A 15,075-nucleotide genomic window follows, 5' to 3' on the forward strand; every position below is an offset into this window, starting at 1 on the left:
AAGACTGTTATCAGGTCCCCTCTCTCGTTTCTCTTCTCTAGACTAAACATGCCTAGTTCTTTCAACCTTTCCTCTTAGGTCATGTTTTCTAAATAATTTTTCTAATATCAGTTTTTGTTATCCTCTGGACCCTCTCTGGTTTGTCTACATCTTTCTTAATGTGGGGTACCCAAAACTGGACACAGTACTCTCCAGCTGAGGCCTCGCCAGTTCTGAGTAGAATAATTATTTCAGGTGGCTTACATATGACACTCTTGTTAATACACCCCAGAATAACATGTGCCCTTTTCACAACACATCACATTGTTTATTCATTCAGTTTGATCCACTATACCCTCTGCCTCATTACAAGTCTCTGCTGGCAACAGACCATGATGCTGTCACCTGCTGCCATCCACAAGTGGTCTGCTAGTGTGACTATACCTGTATAGGCAAACCCTCCCAGTGTAGATGCAACTTCTATGGGAAAAAATGTGATTTTTGCCAGTATGGTTTATACTAGTTCTCCAAATTAAATAAACGACGCTGTTGGAAATGCTTTCTTTGCCAATATAACTGTATCAACACTAGGGCTTTTGCTAGTATTAAAAATCACACCACTAACCAACATCATTATACTGGCAAAAGTTTCTAGTGAAGATGTGACCTTAAATTTTATAACACCATGTAGACGGCAGCCATTTTAACCGTATATTAACATTTCATTTACTAAACAGAATACATTCCTGTATGAATACTCGGTCATTAGTTCAGCCTATAACTTCTGATTGTTAATTTTTGATACATGAAAGAAGGATGTTTCTTTTGATTATTCATTTCTTGGCTCCGTCAAGCTTTCTAACAGAGATGAAACTTACTAAATGAGCCTACAATTGGGAATACAAAAAAAAATCCATCTTCATTGCCAGTGTATTAGCATAAACTGTTAGAAAATTCTAACTAAATTCAGGAGGTGTGCAACTATTTCACAGGAGAAGGGTACAAAATATGAAAAATTCATCCAGCACTATAAGAGGATATACTAGAAAAATATAGAAAACAGACAACTGTAAAATATAAGTCATTTGTGGGGAAGATAAAAATCAGATATACAAAAAGACTTACAGAGAAGTCAGCACTGTTTTTAATTCCTACTATAAAACTATGTATTGCTCACTACAGAGAACAGGCTGAAAGCTAGAGCTACTCACAAAATGGAAAAATATTTTGCATTTTTCCCTTTTTTGGGTTTTTTGAAATCAAAATTAATATTATAAAAATATTCCAACCAACTGTAGTGAAAACAACCCCCAAGCTTGTCATCTGATAATCACCCCCATATCAAGAACTGTTGTTTTGGGAAGACATGCAGGAGTTTCTCTTCTATGACAGTCTCAAAAAAAAAAATCAGTTGTATATTTGACAAAGCAGATACAGGTTTCCTTCTTCTGAAAGTGTTAACTTACAAAGCAAACAGCTGTCAGTTCCTCAGTTTCTTCTCTTTCAGTGTGATGTGATATGGGCTCTGTTTACTTTTTCAGACAATATAGGTCTGTTACAGGGCCTCCCTGCCTCCTCTACAGACTCAATAATTTACAGCCACAGTAGCAAAGTTCTTATTTGTGTCACTGTATGTCTGTATTTCTGTAACTACAGTTGAGTGAAAGTTAACGACCATCCCCCTGATTATGCTCCTCTCTTGATTTTTGCGAGAGATCAGCAATAGATATGTTACAAGAAGATTATGTGGATTGTGTCAAATCCTCTGATTTGTGGGTACTGGCAGGAACTGCGCAGCCTGGAGGATGATGCAGAATAAGAGCAGTAGCCATAGCTTGGCAAAATAATGAAATTATGGTAAGACTTCCTCCTTACTGTCCACAACTGAGCTATCATCATTTCTTGGGTGCTCCCATTCAAATTGCTTAGGTCAATGATATATTTATCTTCCTTACTATTTTTAATCTCAGCAGATCTCATGAACAGATGGGGTGGACTGCAAATGTGAGCATAACCTTTGAAGGAAAACACCAATGGCTTTTTTTTTATTTAAAATTTATCTTGGTTTGTACATCAAATGCCGTGGGGTTTGCCTTTCTTTTTTAAAGTAACATTGTAATTAATGCTACAAAAGAGGTAAAGCCACTGCTGAGCTGGAGCTGTCTCATAGGGGCCACTTTCTTAAAGTTGTAGCATCATTTTGACAGAAAAATTGGTCTGATTTCCCTGCCCCTGATAAAGTTCAGCCCTTCCGTACATACCCTTAGTTTACCCTTACTGGAAATGACTTATTGTTCAGACTCATGAGTACACTGAAGCGAACATTTCCTTTGAATGGAACTAGATTGCGACAGGAGCTGAATTTTTTTTTTTAAAAAATCCCCAACAAAGGTTCCCCTATATTCCCCTTAAATACCTTCATCCATTCTCTTGACTTCAGATTTTTCTGACATTATCACTTGTATCTTTAGTATGTTTGTCAGGAACAAAATATAACCTTTTTCAGTCAAAGGACACTTACACTGTTTCTTGTTTAAATGGGAAGCAGTTAGGTTCTCCAATCTCTCAGTCTTCCCTTCTGAAAGCATATGCCACAGGGCTGGTCAGTCAATGATACCAAACCTGCACCCAAAGAGGGCTCATAGGTCATACAAGCTTTACCTCACAGAAGACAGGCTGATATGCTTTCTTTTCCTGATCATATTCCAGCTGCAAGCTATTTTGTGCTGACAGAGCTCACTTAAGCCACCTTAGAGAATTATCACATCTGCTTTTGCTCTGGCTGGGGCTCATGGGGTTCTCCCTTTCTCCTTTTAAATGAGCGGATCCATCCCCTGTTCTCAGAACTTTTTTTAAAAACACACTATTTATGGGTACATTCGCGGTTGCCTTCCCTTTCCACACCCAGAAACTAGGGTAAAGAAGCTTGGGGCAAGTGGTGATGAAAAGCTCACACCCTGAATTTTAGGCCCTGTAATGAGGGACCCAGAAAAATAGGGAGCTTTTGGGGGGTGGGTGAAGGTGGCTTGGCTTTGAACTGGTCCTGATATGGCCCCTGTATATAGAATTTTATTGTAGGCTACAGGGAAAACATTTTGTTAAAATATTTTCAGTGCATTATTAGGAGATGTGGACACTGACTTACATACAAGTTATTAATCTAGATACGCATCGGTTCAAAAATGAGGAAATACATGTTTAAGAACTGGACATCTGCAATGAAGTTTTCCAGGCTGCTCAGGATGAAAGATGCTCTGGCTTAGGCTCACCCCTGTGTAGGGGTCATTGCACAGCTGCTGCACCTCCCCGCAAGGAGCCCTGTGAAGGACCTGTGACACTTGGTACATCTACATTGTAGCTAGCAGGTTTGGCTTCCAGCTCAGGTAGACGTACATGCTCTAGCTCTGCTTGAGAACAACCTTGTATGAATTTCAGGTAGTGAACCTGAGCCACCACCCATGCCACTGTGGCTACATGGCTATTTCTGCCTTACTAGCTCAAGCAGAGCTACTGTATGTACATCTACTCACACTGGGAACCACACCTCCCAGACGTATTGTGTAGACATATCCCCTGACTCATAGCTCCTTCTCTACTTCCTCTCACTCCATGGGGAAGTTATTTACTGCAGTCCTTTACAGTACAGTATCTTTCTTCCTCCCTTGTGCTGTCTTAACACTGCTGGCTCAAGCCATTGGGAGGCAGAACCATGACTCCACCCATTCCATGCTCACCTGCTGAAGCTGTGATGTGGGGAGTGTTACCAGGCCTGTGTATGGTGGGGAAGAGGAGAGGGCATCTTACTCCTCAGTGCCAGCCACGTTATATTGACTTATAATCTGGTCCTATGGAAATATTAACAAATACAAGTATCAACTTTCTTTCCTTTTATAGTGTGCCTTCGACAGCTCTTAACTTTCTTCTGGATTCTGCTACGGCAATAGACAAAAATATTCCCTTATGTGTGTATCTTTAACTCAGCCTTTAGTATGATGATACACAGTGCGGAGCAGCTTCTTAGCTGTGAACTGACAGTACCACAATGCAGGACTTGGCATCTCCTGCTCCAGTGGAAGAAGTTCTTGGATCATCTTCTCTAAGGGCTTGTCTGAGTTGGAAACTTACTGAAATAACTATTCCAGAATAATTTTTCCAGAATATTATTTCAGTATAAGCCCCCATGTGGACACTCTTATTCCAGAATAAGTGTGTTTCTTTACAATTTAGCTTAATTTACTTTCCAAGAAAAATCAGAAAAAGAGTATCCATAGGGGGGCTTATAATGAAATAACTACTCCAGAATAATAGCTAGAATAGCTCTTTTGGTAAATTGCCAAGCGTAGACAAATTCTCAGCATTCTGCAACCTGTACTTTACTGGGAAAGGAAAATCCTTTTGCCAAAGAGTCTTACAAAGACAAATGAAAAGCCTTTTAAAATGTTATCCTGAACTGCAGCTGTTGTGACAAATGATCGGTCAATAGGTACTGCACTTTATTTTTGGAGCTTGAAGAAGTGAAAGCAGAATTTTAGCTTGTATTGCATTACTGTATTACTCATTGAGTTGCTTTAATCTTAAATAGGGAAAGATGATTCACTTGTATCTAATGGCAAGGAAAGGAAATGCTGTTTAGAATACTGAAATGATGCATTGGTTTATTTCTCTTGCATTATTTCTGAGGTTTGTCATTACAGTTATAGGGACAGATACTGGGCCTTGTCTCTGAAAGGGACTATAAAGCCAGTTTAACTAACTTTAGGGAATCCTTTGGTGGTACAAAGTAGATGTAACTGGTTCTATGTCCCCTCCCTCCCTAAACATAAGGAGCATGGCCAATGGAGAATTTGTACCTGGAGTTCTCTTGCTTCACTCCAGTGATTCCCAGCTGCTGGAATTACCTCTTGTGGCTTCTGCAGCCAGCTACAAAGTAGAACAGCCCTGAATCTGGAGTTCTGTCAGACCAGAGGATAGGACAGATCATATACAGTACATGTATTTCAAGTGTTGTTCATATCCCAGTAAATACTATGTAACTGGTATGTTTTCCTATAGCCTGTAATACTCAGTTTCATACAGTTGAAAGATAGAGGTCCAAGGTGTTTGCAGGCAGCAAGTTAAGAGGCCTGTTATAAAAGGTATGAGTCCCAGGAATGCTGAGAAGACTGAACTTTATTTCTTGGTCCCAGACACATCATCTGGGTCTAGTTTAGAAAGGGTTAATATACGTGCTACATGACAGAAGTCAGCATCCAGCAGTTACTGTTACGAGCCCAAAAGATAGAAAATAACGGTCATATGATTATAGAAATCCTTCTGCTCAGTTTGGCTAATAAAAACCCTCAGTTATTCATAGTACAGGGATCTGCCTGGTGTATAGTTGGTGAAAAATAATTGTTGTTCATTTTATTTTCAGCATCCAAAAGCAAGTATTTTTGGACAGTGAAAAATACTACTACTAACATAGGTTGGTCTGTGACTCCACAGAATTTCTCTGCTTTGATTAGTTGAAACCATACTATTTCAGTATACCCCTGAAGAAACTCTCGGAGTTTGAAATATGCAAGCTTTTTGGTTATAAATAGCAATATTTTGCACATCATCCAAGGACCTGAAAGTAATTTACTACATCAACTAGCGTCTTAGAACACCCCTGTGAAGGTTAGATGCGTGAACTGAATCACAGAGAGAGAGGTGACTTGCTCAAGGACACACCAGAAGGTAGCAGCTGAAGCAAGAAGTATGACCCATTTGTCATAGCTCTCTGATCTCTGCTCTAAACACCAGATTGAGTCCCCCTTTCTGGTCTGTCAGGTATATCTGGTCTACTGTAGTCTATATTAGGTATTTACAAGGTGCCTATCAACTTGGAATCAAAAATTATTTAAAAATGCATACTTTCACCAAGCACCATGCTAACAGCCATCAATTGGGAGAAAGGCCTATTCATCATGATTACAGTTCCAAATCACCAATTATCAGGTCTTATTTTCAAAATGGGTGAGGGTATCTACCTTCATTTCTAAGCACCCACAAGATGCCAGAAAAGAGCTAAAGGATATTATCTTAGAAGGCCATTTAGTACCAAAAATATCACTACAAGCTTCCGTGGATGCTTTGGACACAGCAGCTAGATCCATGGCCACCACTGTGATCATGTGCAGAGATTCATGGCTCCAAGCCTCTTGCATTCCAAAAGAAGTGCAAGGCATTACCAAGGTATTGCCAGTTGAGGGAAGAGAATTGCTCAGCATGCATATGGACAATGCACTGCTTTCTCTCAAAGATTCCAAGCCTGTATTCTATTCTTTGGGCATATGTATCACAGCCCTTCACCATAAGCCCTTCAGGTACCAATGTCAGTCTATGCAAAACCCAACTACCTGTCATCCGAATAGATCCTCCAATTATCCACCTAGGGAAAAGCCTATATACTCTCAAAGAACACCACGGTCTTCCTCAACAGTTGGTCACTCCACACCTGCATCCACCTGCTGTAAGGCCATGCATCACCTAGCCATGAGTTTTTGCTGTTAGACTACTGTCTCTGTGAAGTCTGAGGTAGCAGTGCTTTGGCCCCCTGGCCAAGGCACACTTCAGTCCTACCCTTCCAGGGTGCTATAGTTTTAAAGAAATTGGGAACAAAACAAAACAAAAAAAACCCAAACCCCACAACTCATAAAGAGGGTCATCCAATAAACCAACAGTGGGGCTCCACCCTTCCGTTCAGGGCTTCTCTTCACATAGGCCATACTTCAGCCAAGCTTCTAGCAGGAGGCTTGTCCAGCCAATAAGCCAGCTCAGTCTCTGGGCTGCAATCCGGTTTCCCTCACATCAGGAGTAGCAGAACTCTGCTCTCCTTCCTGCACAGCTCTGAACTAGGCTAGATCTCCTCCCTTTGACCCCCCTTTCCAGGTCTGACACCTAGTGCAAGTGGAGCAGGGCATTGCCCATTGGCTCCACAGGCCCTCATTAACTCTCTCATTCCTTTCTTCCAGGAGAGAAAAAAATCCACATCTTGGACTTAGTATATACCTTGACAGAACATAGCCCTTTAGATTCTCTTTCCATCTCTTCACTGCCATCTCTGGTAGTTCAGAGTCGAGCCACCTCCTCCCAGAGAAAATCAAAATGGGCTATGCACTGCATACCACATGGCTGATATACCCCTCTCCTCAGTGTTAAAGTGTACTTCATTAGAGCTCCTGCTGCATGCTTCAGAACTATCTCCATATCCGAAATTTGCAAGACAGCTACATGAAATAACCTGCTGGCTTTCGTTAAACACTATGCCCTTGACCCAGCAGCAAGATCAGATGCTAATTTCAGGAGGGTAGTGCTGCAATAACTTTATAGTTAGTGTCCGGACTACTCAATCTCACCTTCCAGCTTGGGCACTGCATATCAGTCACCCAGAGTGGGAACCACACAGACACATACTTGAAGAGAGAACATTTATGTACTTTATAGTGGATCCATGACCCAGCCTCCATCCTTGCTCTTTTAGAGTCCTTATTATCTGGGATTCTGAATTATCAAGGAAACTGAGGGTTTATTGTGGCTTCTCTGCCCTTTATGCCTTTGGGGGTTGAGAAAGGGTAATGGGGGTCATGCAGATGGTAGGTGCGGCCCAATGGATACTGCTTTTCAAATGAGTCGGATCTTGCATACATGGAGGTTCATGTGAACTTACAGTGGGATCCACATGGATAAAAACATCAGTATAAGGTAAATAATCATTCTTTTATACCAGTACAGTGAGTGGAACAGCCATTTTGTATATTATTTATTGTAATGCAAATAATGTGTTAAAGGTTGCCAGCGGGAGTGTCTTTGGACCTCACTGAAGCTGACATGCATGCCAGCCGGCTTTCATTCAGGATAAATGAAGAAGCAATTAAACTTATTTATAGCTGAAACGATAGAAACCAATGCCCAAACACTAGACCAGGTGGGAAGGCCTAAGCATAAAGTAACTCAGGGAGAACAGTAGGGGCTTCCCTGAAACTGACTGAAAATGCAGGGCTTGGGGCATTGATTGGATTGTAGCTGTTTCTGTCTGTGAGTGTCAGAAGCGGAAAGAAATCGGAAAGCTAGGAGAAAGCTAAAGAAGCACTGATAGCATGGTCCTGAGAGGAAGCAGCAACTGAGCTGCTTGGGGCATAGGGCTGGATTTCTGAACAACAAAACTGCCTCCTATTTGTTCCCAATATGCTCAGGGAAAGAGGGCCTTGTGTCCATTCCTCGCAAATAAACAGGATTGCACCAAAAAAAAATCTGACTCTATCATCAATATTTTTTCCTAACAGAACCAACCCAGCTACACCCCAAATATTGGGTAGCCACTTGGCCCAAGGGTCAACAAAAATAATATCCATCAACATAATGACAGGCATGATACTTGCCTTCTGAGTAAAGGACACAGCTTGAGAGACCAAAGAAGGCTTGATCCAAATCTTACTTGCCTCAGGTTTTCACCAGGGTAATTCCAAAATGTTCAGTGGAGTCATTCCTGATTTACACTAATGTAATTGACAGCAGAATCAGACCAAGAAGACCTAATGAAACAAAGGAATAAGTTATTCAGTAATTGAATTCAGCAAAAGCCCCCATCAGAGCAGAATAAAGGAAGTGATCTACTTATCATTGTTTGTTAAGTAATCAGGGTTGTGTTTGTATATAGACAGTCTTAGACAAAGAAACTCTGGTTTCAACCAACCCTGTAATACGAAGGTGTCTGTGGGCTTCAAAATGAAGGAACTAACATTAGCTTTCTGGGTTCTCACTAAAATCCCCAGAAACAATTCTTGGTTAGGTATAGTAGATCATCTGAATGGAAGTGGTTCTGATCTCTTCTAATTCTTCCTTCTTTCTCCTCTGTACTCCTCTCTCTCCCCATGCCACCTCACTCTTGTAATATTATTTATAACCATTTTTTTCAGATTACATTCCAGTACTGGCAGTTGCCCATCCCTCTTTGAAGAGCATCGCTATGAATCTCAGAACCTTTGGACTCAAGGCTTTCTTTTCTTTGCTCGTTTCAGACATACTGATTCAGTGCAGCAGAAGAGGAAAACTGGTGATCAGATATAGAACAGAGCAAACTTTGCCACAGCCAGATTCAGAAAAATCATCATCTTCCTGTGTATCTCACCTGCTGTGCTGTGCAGATCCAGTTGCAGAATGCAATGAGGAGGTTACAAGAAATCTCATTGTCTTCCACATCAAGCACAAACGTCTTGTCATCACCTTCAGTGATCTGCACAGTTCTGTGCCTGTCTATATCTACTCTAATCTATTTTTGCTCTTTAACTCACTCCTTCTGCTCTGCCAAGTCCGTATTTCTATTACCTTTGGATCCATCACCCACTTTTCTCTTCTCACCTTTTTTCACACTGCCCCTTATTTCTTCCTCTCTGGGTACACCAGATAGCCTCCCTCTCTTCCTCCAGATCTCTTCTTGAAACACATTTCTTCCATGGAACCTATAGTACAAGCTTTAATCAATTTTATGCTGTCATGTATATTGTTTTCAGCTTTGCTTTGTGATAGATCCATCTCCTGGACATGTTGTACTTTGTTGGTCTGAATTGGTTGGTTAAATTTTAGTTGGCTCTTCCTTTGTGTTTTGTATAGCAGCAAGCACATAATCACGACAAGCTGATTACAAAATTGCCAATCTGAGGTATACTGTGCTCTCCAGAGGACAAGCTTCTGGAGAACAATCTTACCATGAAAATGCAAGGGTACTCTCACTCCTGGATGAAGAAATGTGATCCAATGAGAATGTTACATGTGTACTTAATTCTGGTTCTGTGGGAAAATGTTCTCTTTAATTAAAAAAAAAAAGAGATTTAAATGATTTTGCATGTCTCAATAAACCTGATTAAACAAACTCTGCTGCCAGTTTGTCAATCTGCCAACTTTCGCATTATGCTCCAAATACAAACCCTAAAATGGACATTCGGCATGTTCATAATGTAAACCTTACCTAGACAAACATGCCAACATGCAGAATGCTAGTAATTCTGCCTTTACAATGGAAGCTTATTGGAGCATGGCCTTACTATGAAGTAAGATAAGTAACTTTAAACAAACCTATTGTATGCTGTTGAAAATGCTTCTTATATATTTATTTCTTAACTTAAAATGTATAACATTTTTTAAAAAAAACTTTGCAGTACCAGATAGTAATAGGGAAAATATAAGGCGAGGCTTAGCCTTAAGGCTAGCTCCTTTCTTTAGCTTGCAGTCTGTCTCAGGCTGAAGAACTCTCACAAGATAAGCAGGCTTGAGCCTTGTTAGTATTTCAATGATGGACTTCCCAGGAAACCCCATGTTGCTGTAGATCTTAGTGACTCCTTCTTCATTGGAACTGAATGAAAGTCCTAACATGGTGCGAGGGCCAAGAGCACTGTGCTGCTAGGAGTACTGTGATTCAGATGAGATGAAAAGCTGGAGGTCCTGACCATTTGCAGTCATTTCATATCCCATGGAACTTTTTGGCAGGAGTATGTGTCCATTTTGACCAAATTCTAATTTGGGTAGTTACATTCTGCCCTGAGTCTGCTCTAATTTACACAGCGGTATGACCTGGCTCCTGGAAGCCCTGTGGATCAGGACAGCAGAAAGATGCTTAAAGCCACTTGTTCAATTCCCTCTTCTTAGTGGAATTCTAGCACACCTGAGGATCTGGTCAGAGGAGTTAATACACTGCAAAAATATCAGACCTTATGCATTTTTTGGCACCATGCTCATCAGAGGCTATGCAAATATAACAACGATGCTAGAGTAAGACATTACATTGCTGTTAGATGGGGCATATAGCACTAAGCTTTAATGGCAGTATGAAACAAGGCATAAAGACAAGAGTCAGTGAAGTATACAAATAAAGCCTTAGGCCTTGATTGTGAACCACTGACATCAATCGGAGTTTTGCAACTGGCTCAAGTGGGTGCAGGATCAAGTTCTTCATGCAGGAGAGTGGGAGATCAGAGGTATTATTATATGAGCATTTGCAGAGCACCATTAATTTTTATTTTGAGAAATTATACTGTGGTGTCTAGTTCTTTTTCCGGGCTGGTTTTTCAGTTATATGTTAAAGATGTTATTTAAGATGCTGTTGTTAAGGAAATAACAGTGGATATGAAAGCACAAAGCTTCCATTTCTTTTAATGACATCCTGCTGCGAATCACTGACCTTGACATTTCTGTCTCCATGTTTATTTTTTCTTTGGGGAATACTTTGAATTCCTAAGCAATAATGTGGACTAAGATTAAATACCAAGCAAAGATTTCTAAAGGTGGCTCTTTTACTGAGAACGTGGATTTTATTATGTTTCCCAGGGAGATAAAAGATTCATAGCCTAAGAAAAGTAATATGCACTCTTCACTTTGCTATTTGTCACAACTGTGAAGACACTTTACTAAAGTAAAGGAAGAGCTGATTAGACTGAGTAGTTAGAGGGGTAAAAAAAATTTCTCAGAATGAATGTGCTTTTTAAACTTCCAGACACTAATACCAGACACTGGGATTCTCTAATTGATAAAGCAGAATATTCAGAAGGCACTGAAAAAGGAAGGATATGTATTACCCTAAAGATTTTCTAGAAGACCAATACTTCACAGGTTGGAATTTTCAGAAATAGCATCAGTCAACCAAACCCAGGAACAAATTTCCAGTTTGCCAAAAAGAATGAGCATTTGCCATTTTCTAACCACACTGACACTTAGCTGATCAGACCAGTGATATTTGTTTGTTTTGTTTTCTAAAATTGTCCTCTATGGTTTTCCATAATCTGGCCTTTATTTATTATTAATGAGCCTTCAGTTTATTAATTGAAAAAGATAGCTGTCTCTACTTAAGAGACTACCTTGATATTTTTCTTACTGCTTTTATAATAGCAAGATTTTTATATAAAAAAATCAATACATGAAATAGTTTCCTCCTCCCTGATTTCTAGAAACATCTCAAACTTTTCTCTTTTTTTCAAATGAGCCTAAAGGGACTCAACACACAGGACTGGCTACATTTTTGTAATGTTTCCTTAACAGCAGTAGAATGCACTTAAATCCAAATCCAAAGCCCATTGAAGGACTGTCCTTGACTTCAATGAACTTTAGATCAGGCCCATATACTTGTAGATCAATGAGTTTAACTACTAACTAAGGGCTTGTCTACACTGGCAAGTTTCTGCGCAGTAAAGCGGCTTTTTTTACACTCAAACTGCAGACGTGTGCACACTGCCAAGCCTCTTTGTGCGCAGAAACTGCTCAGTTGCAGGACTGCAAAAAAAACACCTCGACGAGAGTCGTAAGGCTATTTGCACAGGGGCTCCAGTGCTCTATGCCAGTGTAGACACTTGATTGCTTTCTGTGCTGTAATTGGCCTCTGGAGCTGTCCCACAATGCCTCAAGTGACCGCTCTGCTCGCTGTTTTGAACTCGGCTGCCCTGGAGACATGCGCCCCGCCCCTTTCAAAGCACCATTTCTGACAGCCCTTGTTTGCTGTCCTGATCTTGCTTCCTGCCCCTGTCTGAACTTACAAGACAGCATGCTGACACAGTCTCTGTGCCCCAAAACACACTGTCTCTCTCGCCCCCTCCACATACACATACACACACACACACACACCGCCCCAATCACTTCAGTTGAAAAGCAGCTGGCAAAGTAGTAGGATCAGTACCGGGTTTATGGTGCCATAGCGCCGAGCCCAGAGTCAGAGGAGCCCCGGCCAGTCCGATCCCCAGGCCGGCTGGGCCAGCCAGGAAAGCTGCCCCCGCCCCTGTTCCGCCCTGCCTCTTCCCACCCCTGCTCCGCCAGAGCCCTGCCGCCATTCCACCCCTTCCCCTGAGCAAATCCCAGTGGACTGCAGCAGGGGTCGGGCGTGCCCTGCAGTCACGGGGCGGTGGGAAGTGGAGCGACCCGACCTCAGCCCACTCCATGCTGCCAGTGAGTGCTGGGGGGCAGTTCCCCCAGTCCCAAGGCTGGGAGTGAGGGGAGCAGAGCAGAGCAGGCTGGGTTACTTCACTTCCCGGTGCCCCGTGACTGCAGGGTCGGGCCCTCCCTGCACTCACCGGGTGGCGGGAACTGGAGTGACCCGGCCCCAGCCCGCTCCGCTCCACCGGCTCCCAGCCGCGCCGCCAGTGAGGGCTGGGGGGTGGTTCCCCCTTGCTCCCCAAGTCCCAAGGCTGGGAGCCAGGGGAGCAGAGCGGAGCGGGCTGGGGCTGGGTCACTTCACTTCCCGCTGCCCCATGACTGCAGGGTCGGGGCCGACCTGCAATCACCAGGCGGCAGGAAGTGGAGCGACCCGGCACCAGCCTGCTTCTCTGGCTCATGCTTGGGGGCAGTTTTCCCCCTGACCCCCAAGCCTGGGGGGGGGAGATGGAGTGGTGGGGAAGGGGCATGGGATGGGGAAGAGAAGGGGATGGGGAAGCGGGGGAAGGAAGGGGGTGGGATGAGCAGGAGATGGAGTGGTGAGGAAGGGGCATGGGATGGGGAAGCGAGGGCCCAGCATGTGGATCCGCTTGGCAGCAGCTGGGGCTCCCCTGTTAAGCAGGCCCATCAAACCCTCATCCTGACAAGCTCCACCTCCCCTGCATCTGTACCACCCCAAGGAGCCCCCCTGACACCCTCCCCACTGACCTCCAACCACTACACCTGGACCCTCACCCAACTGAACCCCACCTCCCCTGCACCCAGCTCCCCCTCCCCCTGCCGAGCTCCAACCAGTTTCACTTGGTACCCCCTGCAGACTCCCATTGCCCCTGCACCTGGAACCTCCCTGTGCATCCAGATCCCCCACTGAGCTGCCTGCACCCAGACTATCTCTTACCCCCTCCCCCCACAGAACCCTATTACCCCCATCTGGATCCCCCCCACACTAAGTCCCTCTGCACTTGGATCCTGCTCCCAGGCTGAGCCTCCCTGCCCACATCTGGTGTGCCTGGCATAGGGTGTTTCTGTGGCAGGCATTGCCCTTGTGCAGTGTAAGGGTCAGGTTCAGCCTCATTGCCAAGTCCCTGTCCCGGGGGGGCGGGGCAGGCTGCAGGGTATTCTCCCACCTCCATGCAGCCAGCAGCCTGTGCTCCCCACTACCATGGTGGAGCTTCCACATTTATTTATTGTTAAAAAAATTGCAGAATTTTAAAATATTATGCACAGAATTTGATGCAGAATTCCCTCAGGAATATGGGGTGCTGTACAGCTGTGATGGTGGGACTGTGAAGGGGGTGTTGGACAGTAGGGGATCTGTGGGTGAGGTAGTTGGGCAGGGGGTATGGTGTGCAGGGTGCTGTGCAGTTGTGGTGGAAGGTCAGCGGCAGGGGTTTCTGGGGAGTGGGTGCTGGGCATAGCATGTCCATTGGCATTGGGCATAGGGATCTGTGGGGGAGGTCTCTGGTGAAGGGGTGCTGGGCATAAGGGCAGGGCACTGGGCAGAGGGGCAGTGTGGAAGGGGCATGCTGGCAGCGCAGGGCTGGGTGGGCCAGTGTGCGTCTAGCAGTTGTGGGTTTGTAAACAGTGCCCTTGTGCTGGGCTGAGTGGGGCTCTCACGCTGCTCTGCACCACATTGCCTCCAACCGGCCCCTCGCTCTGCCGACTGCCCCCCATCACATGCCCTATTTCCCCAATGGAGGCCGATAAATATGTATGGTGCTGGGCTCACAAAAAGTTAATCCGGCCTGAGTAGATGCCCATGGAACAATGGGACTGGGAAACCTGCATCATGTGGCCCTGTGCCTGCCCCATGAGGCATTGCAAACCCTTCCCAAAGCACCCTGTGGCCAGTTGCACAGTGGGATAGCTACCACAAGGCACTGCTCTCTTTGCCATTGCAAAAGCTGCTAATGTGGATGCACTCCAATGTCACAAGGAGCGCAATGTGGACACGCAACAGCGGTTTAATTCCAGCGGTTTAATAAAAGTGGTATAACTTGTGATGCAAAAACTTGCCAGTGTAGACATACCCTATCTGTTCCAACTCCTGAATCTCTCTCATTACAGTTATAAGATCTGGGAGACAAAAGCCTGCTTGCCCTTCTCTATATCAATACATGAATAAGGGTAGAAAAAATTAGGAGGAAAGATTCTTCCTATTGA

The 15,075-nt window shown here is 43.8% G+C and overlaps 1 long non-coding RNA gene across 2 annotated transcripts in view; it reads right to left on the minus strand.

Moving 5' to 3' along the window:
* Window positions 1-15,075, minus strand: part of LOC311518029 — a 56,890-nt gene that overhangs the window by 18,310 nt on the left and 23,505 nt on the right. For both annotated transcript variants that reach the window (XR_014710860.1, XR_014710861.1), the window contains exon 2: window positions 8,382-8,534. This is a non-coding gene — a long non-coding RNA (uncharacterized lncRNA). The remainder of the gene's footprint in view (window positions 1-8,381; window positions 8,535-15,075) is intronic.

This window comes from Lepidochelys olivacea, assembly GCF_965140295.1.
Source record: "Lepidochelys olivacea isolate rLepOli2 genome assembly, chromosome: 3".
NCBI lineage: Eukaryota > Metazoa > Chordata > Testudines > Cheloniidae > Lepidochelys > Lepidochelys olivacea.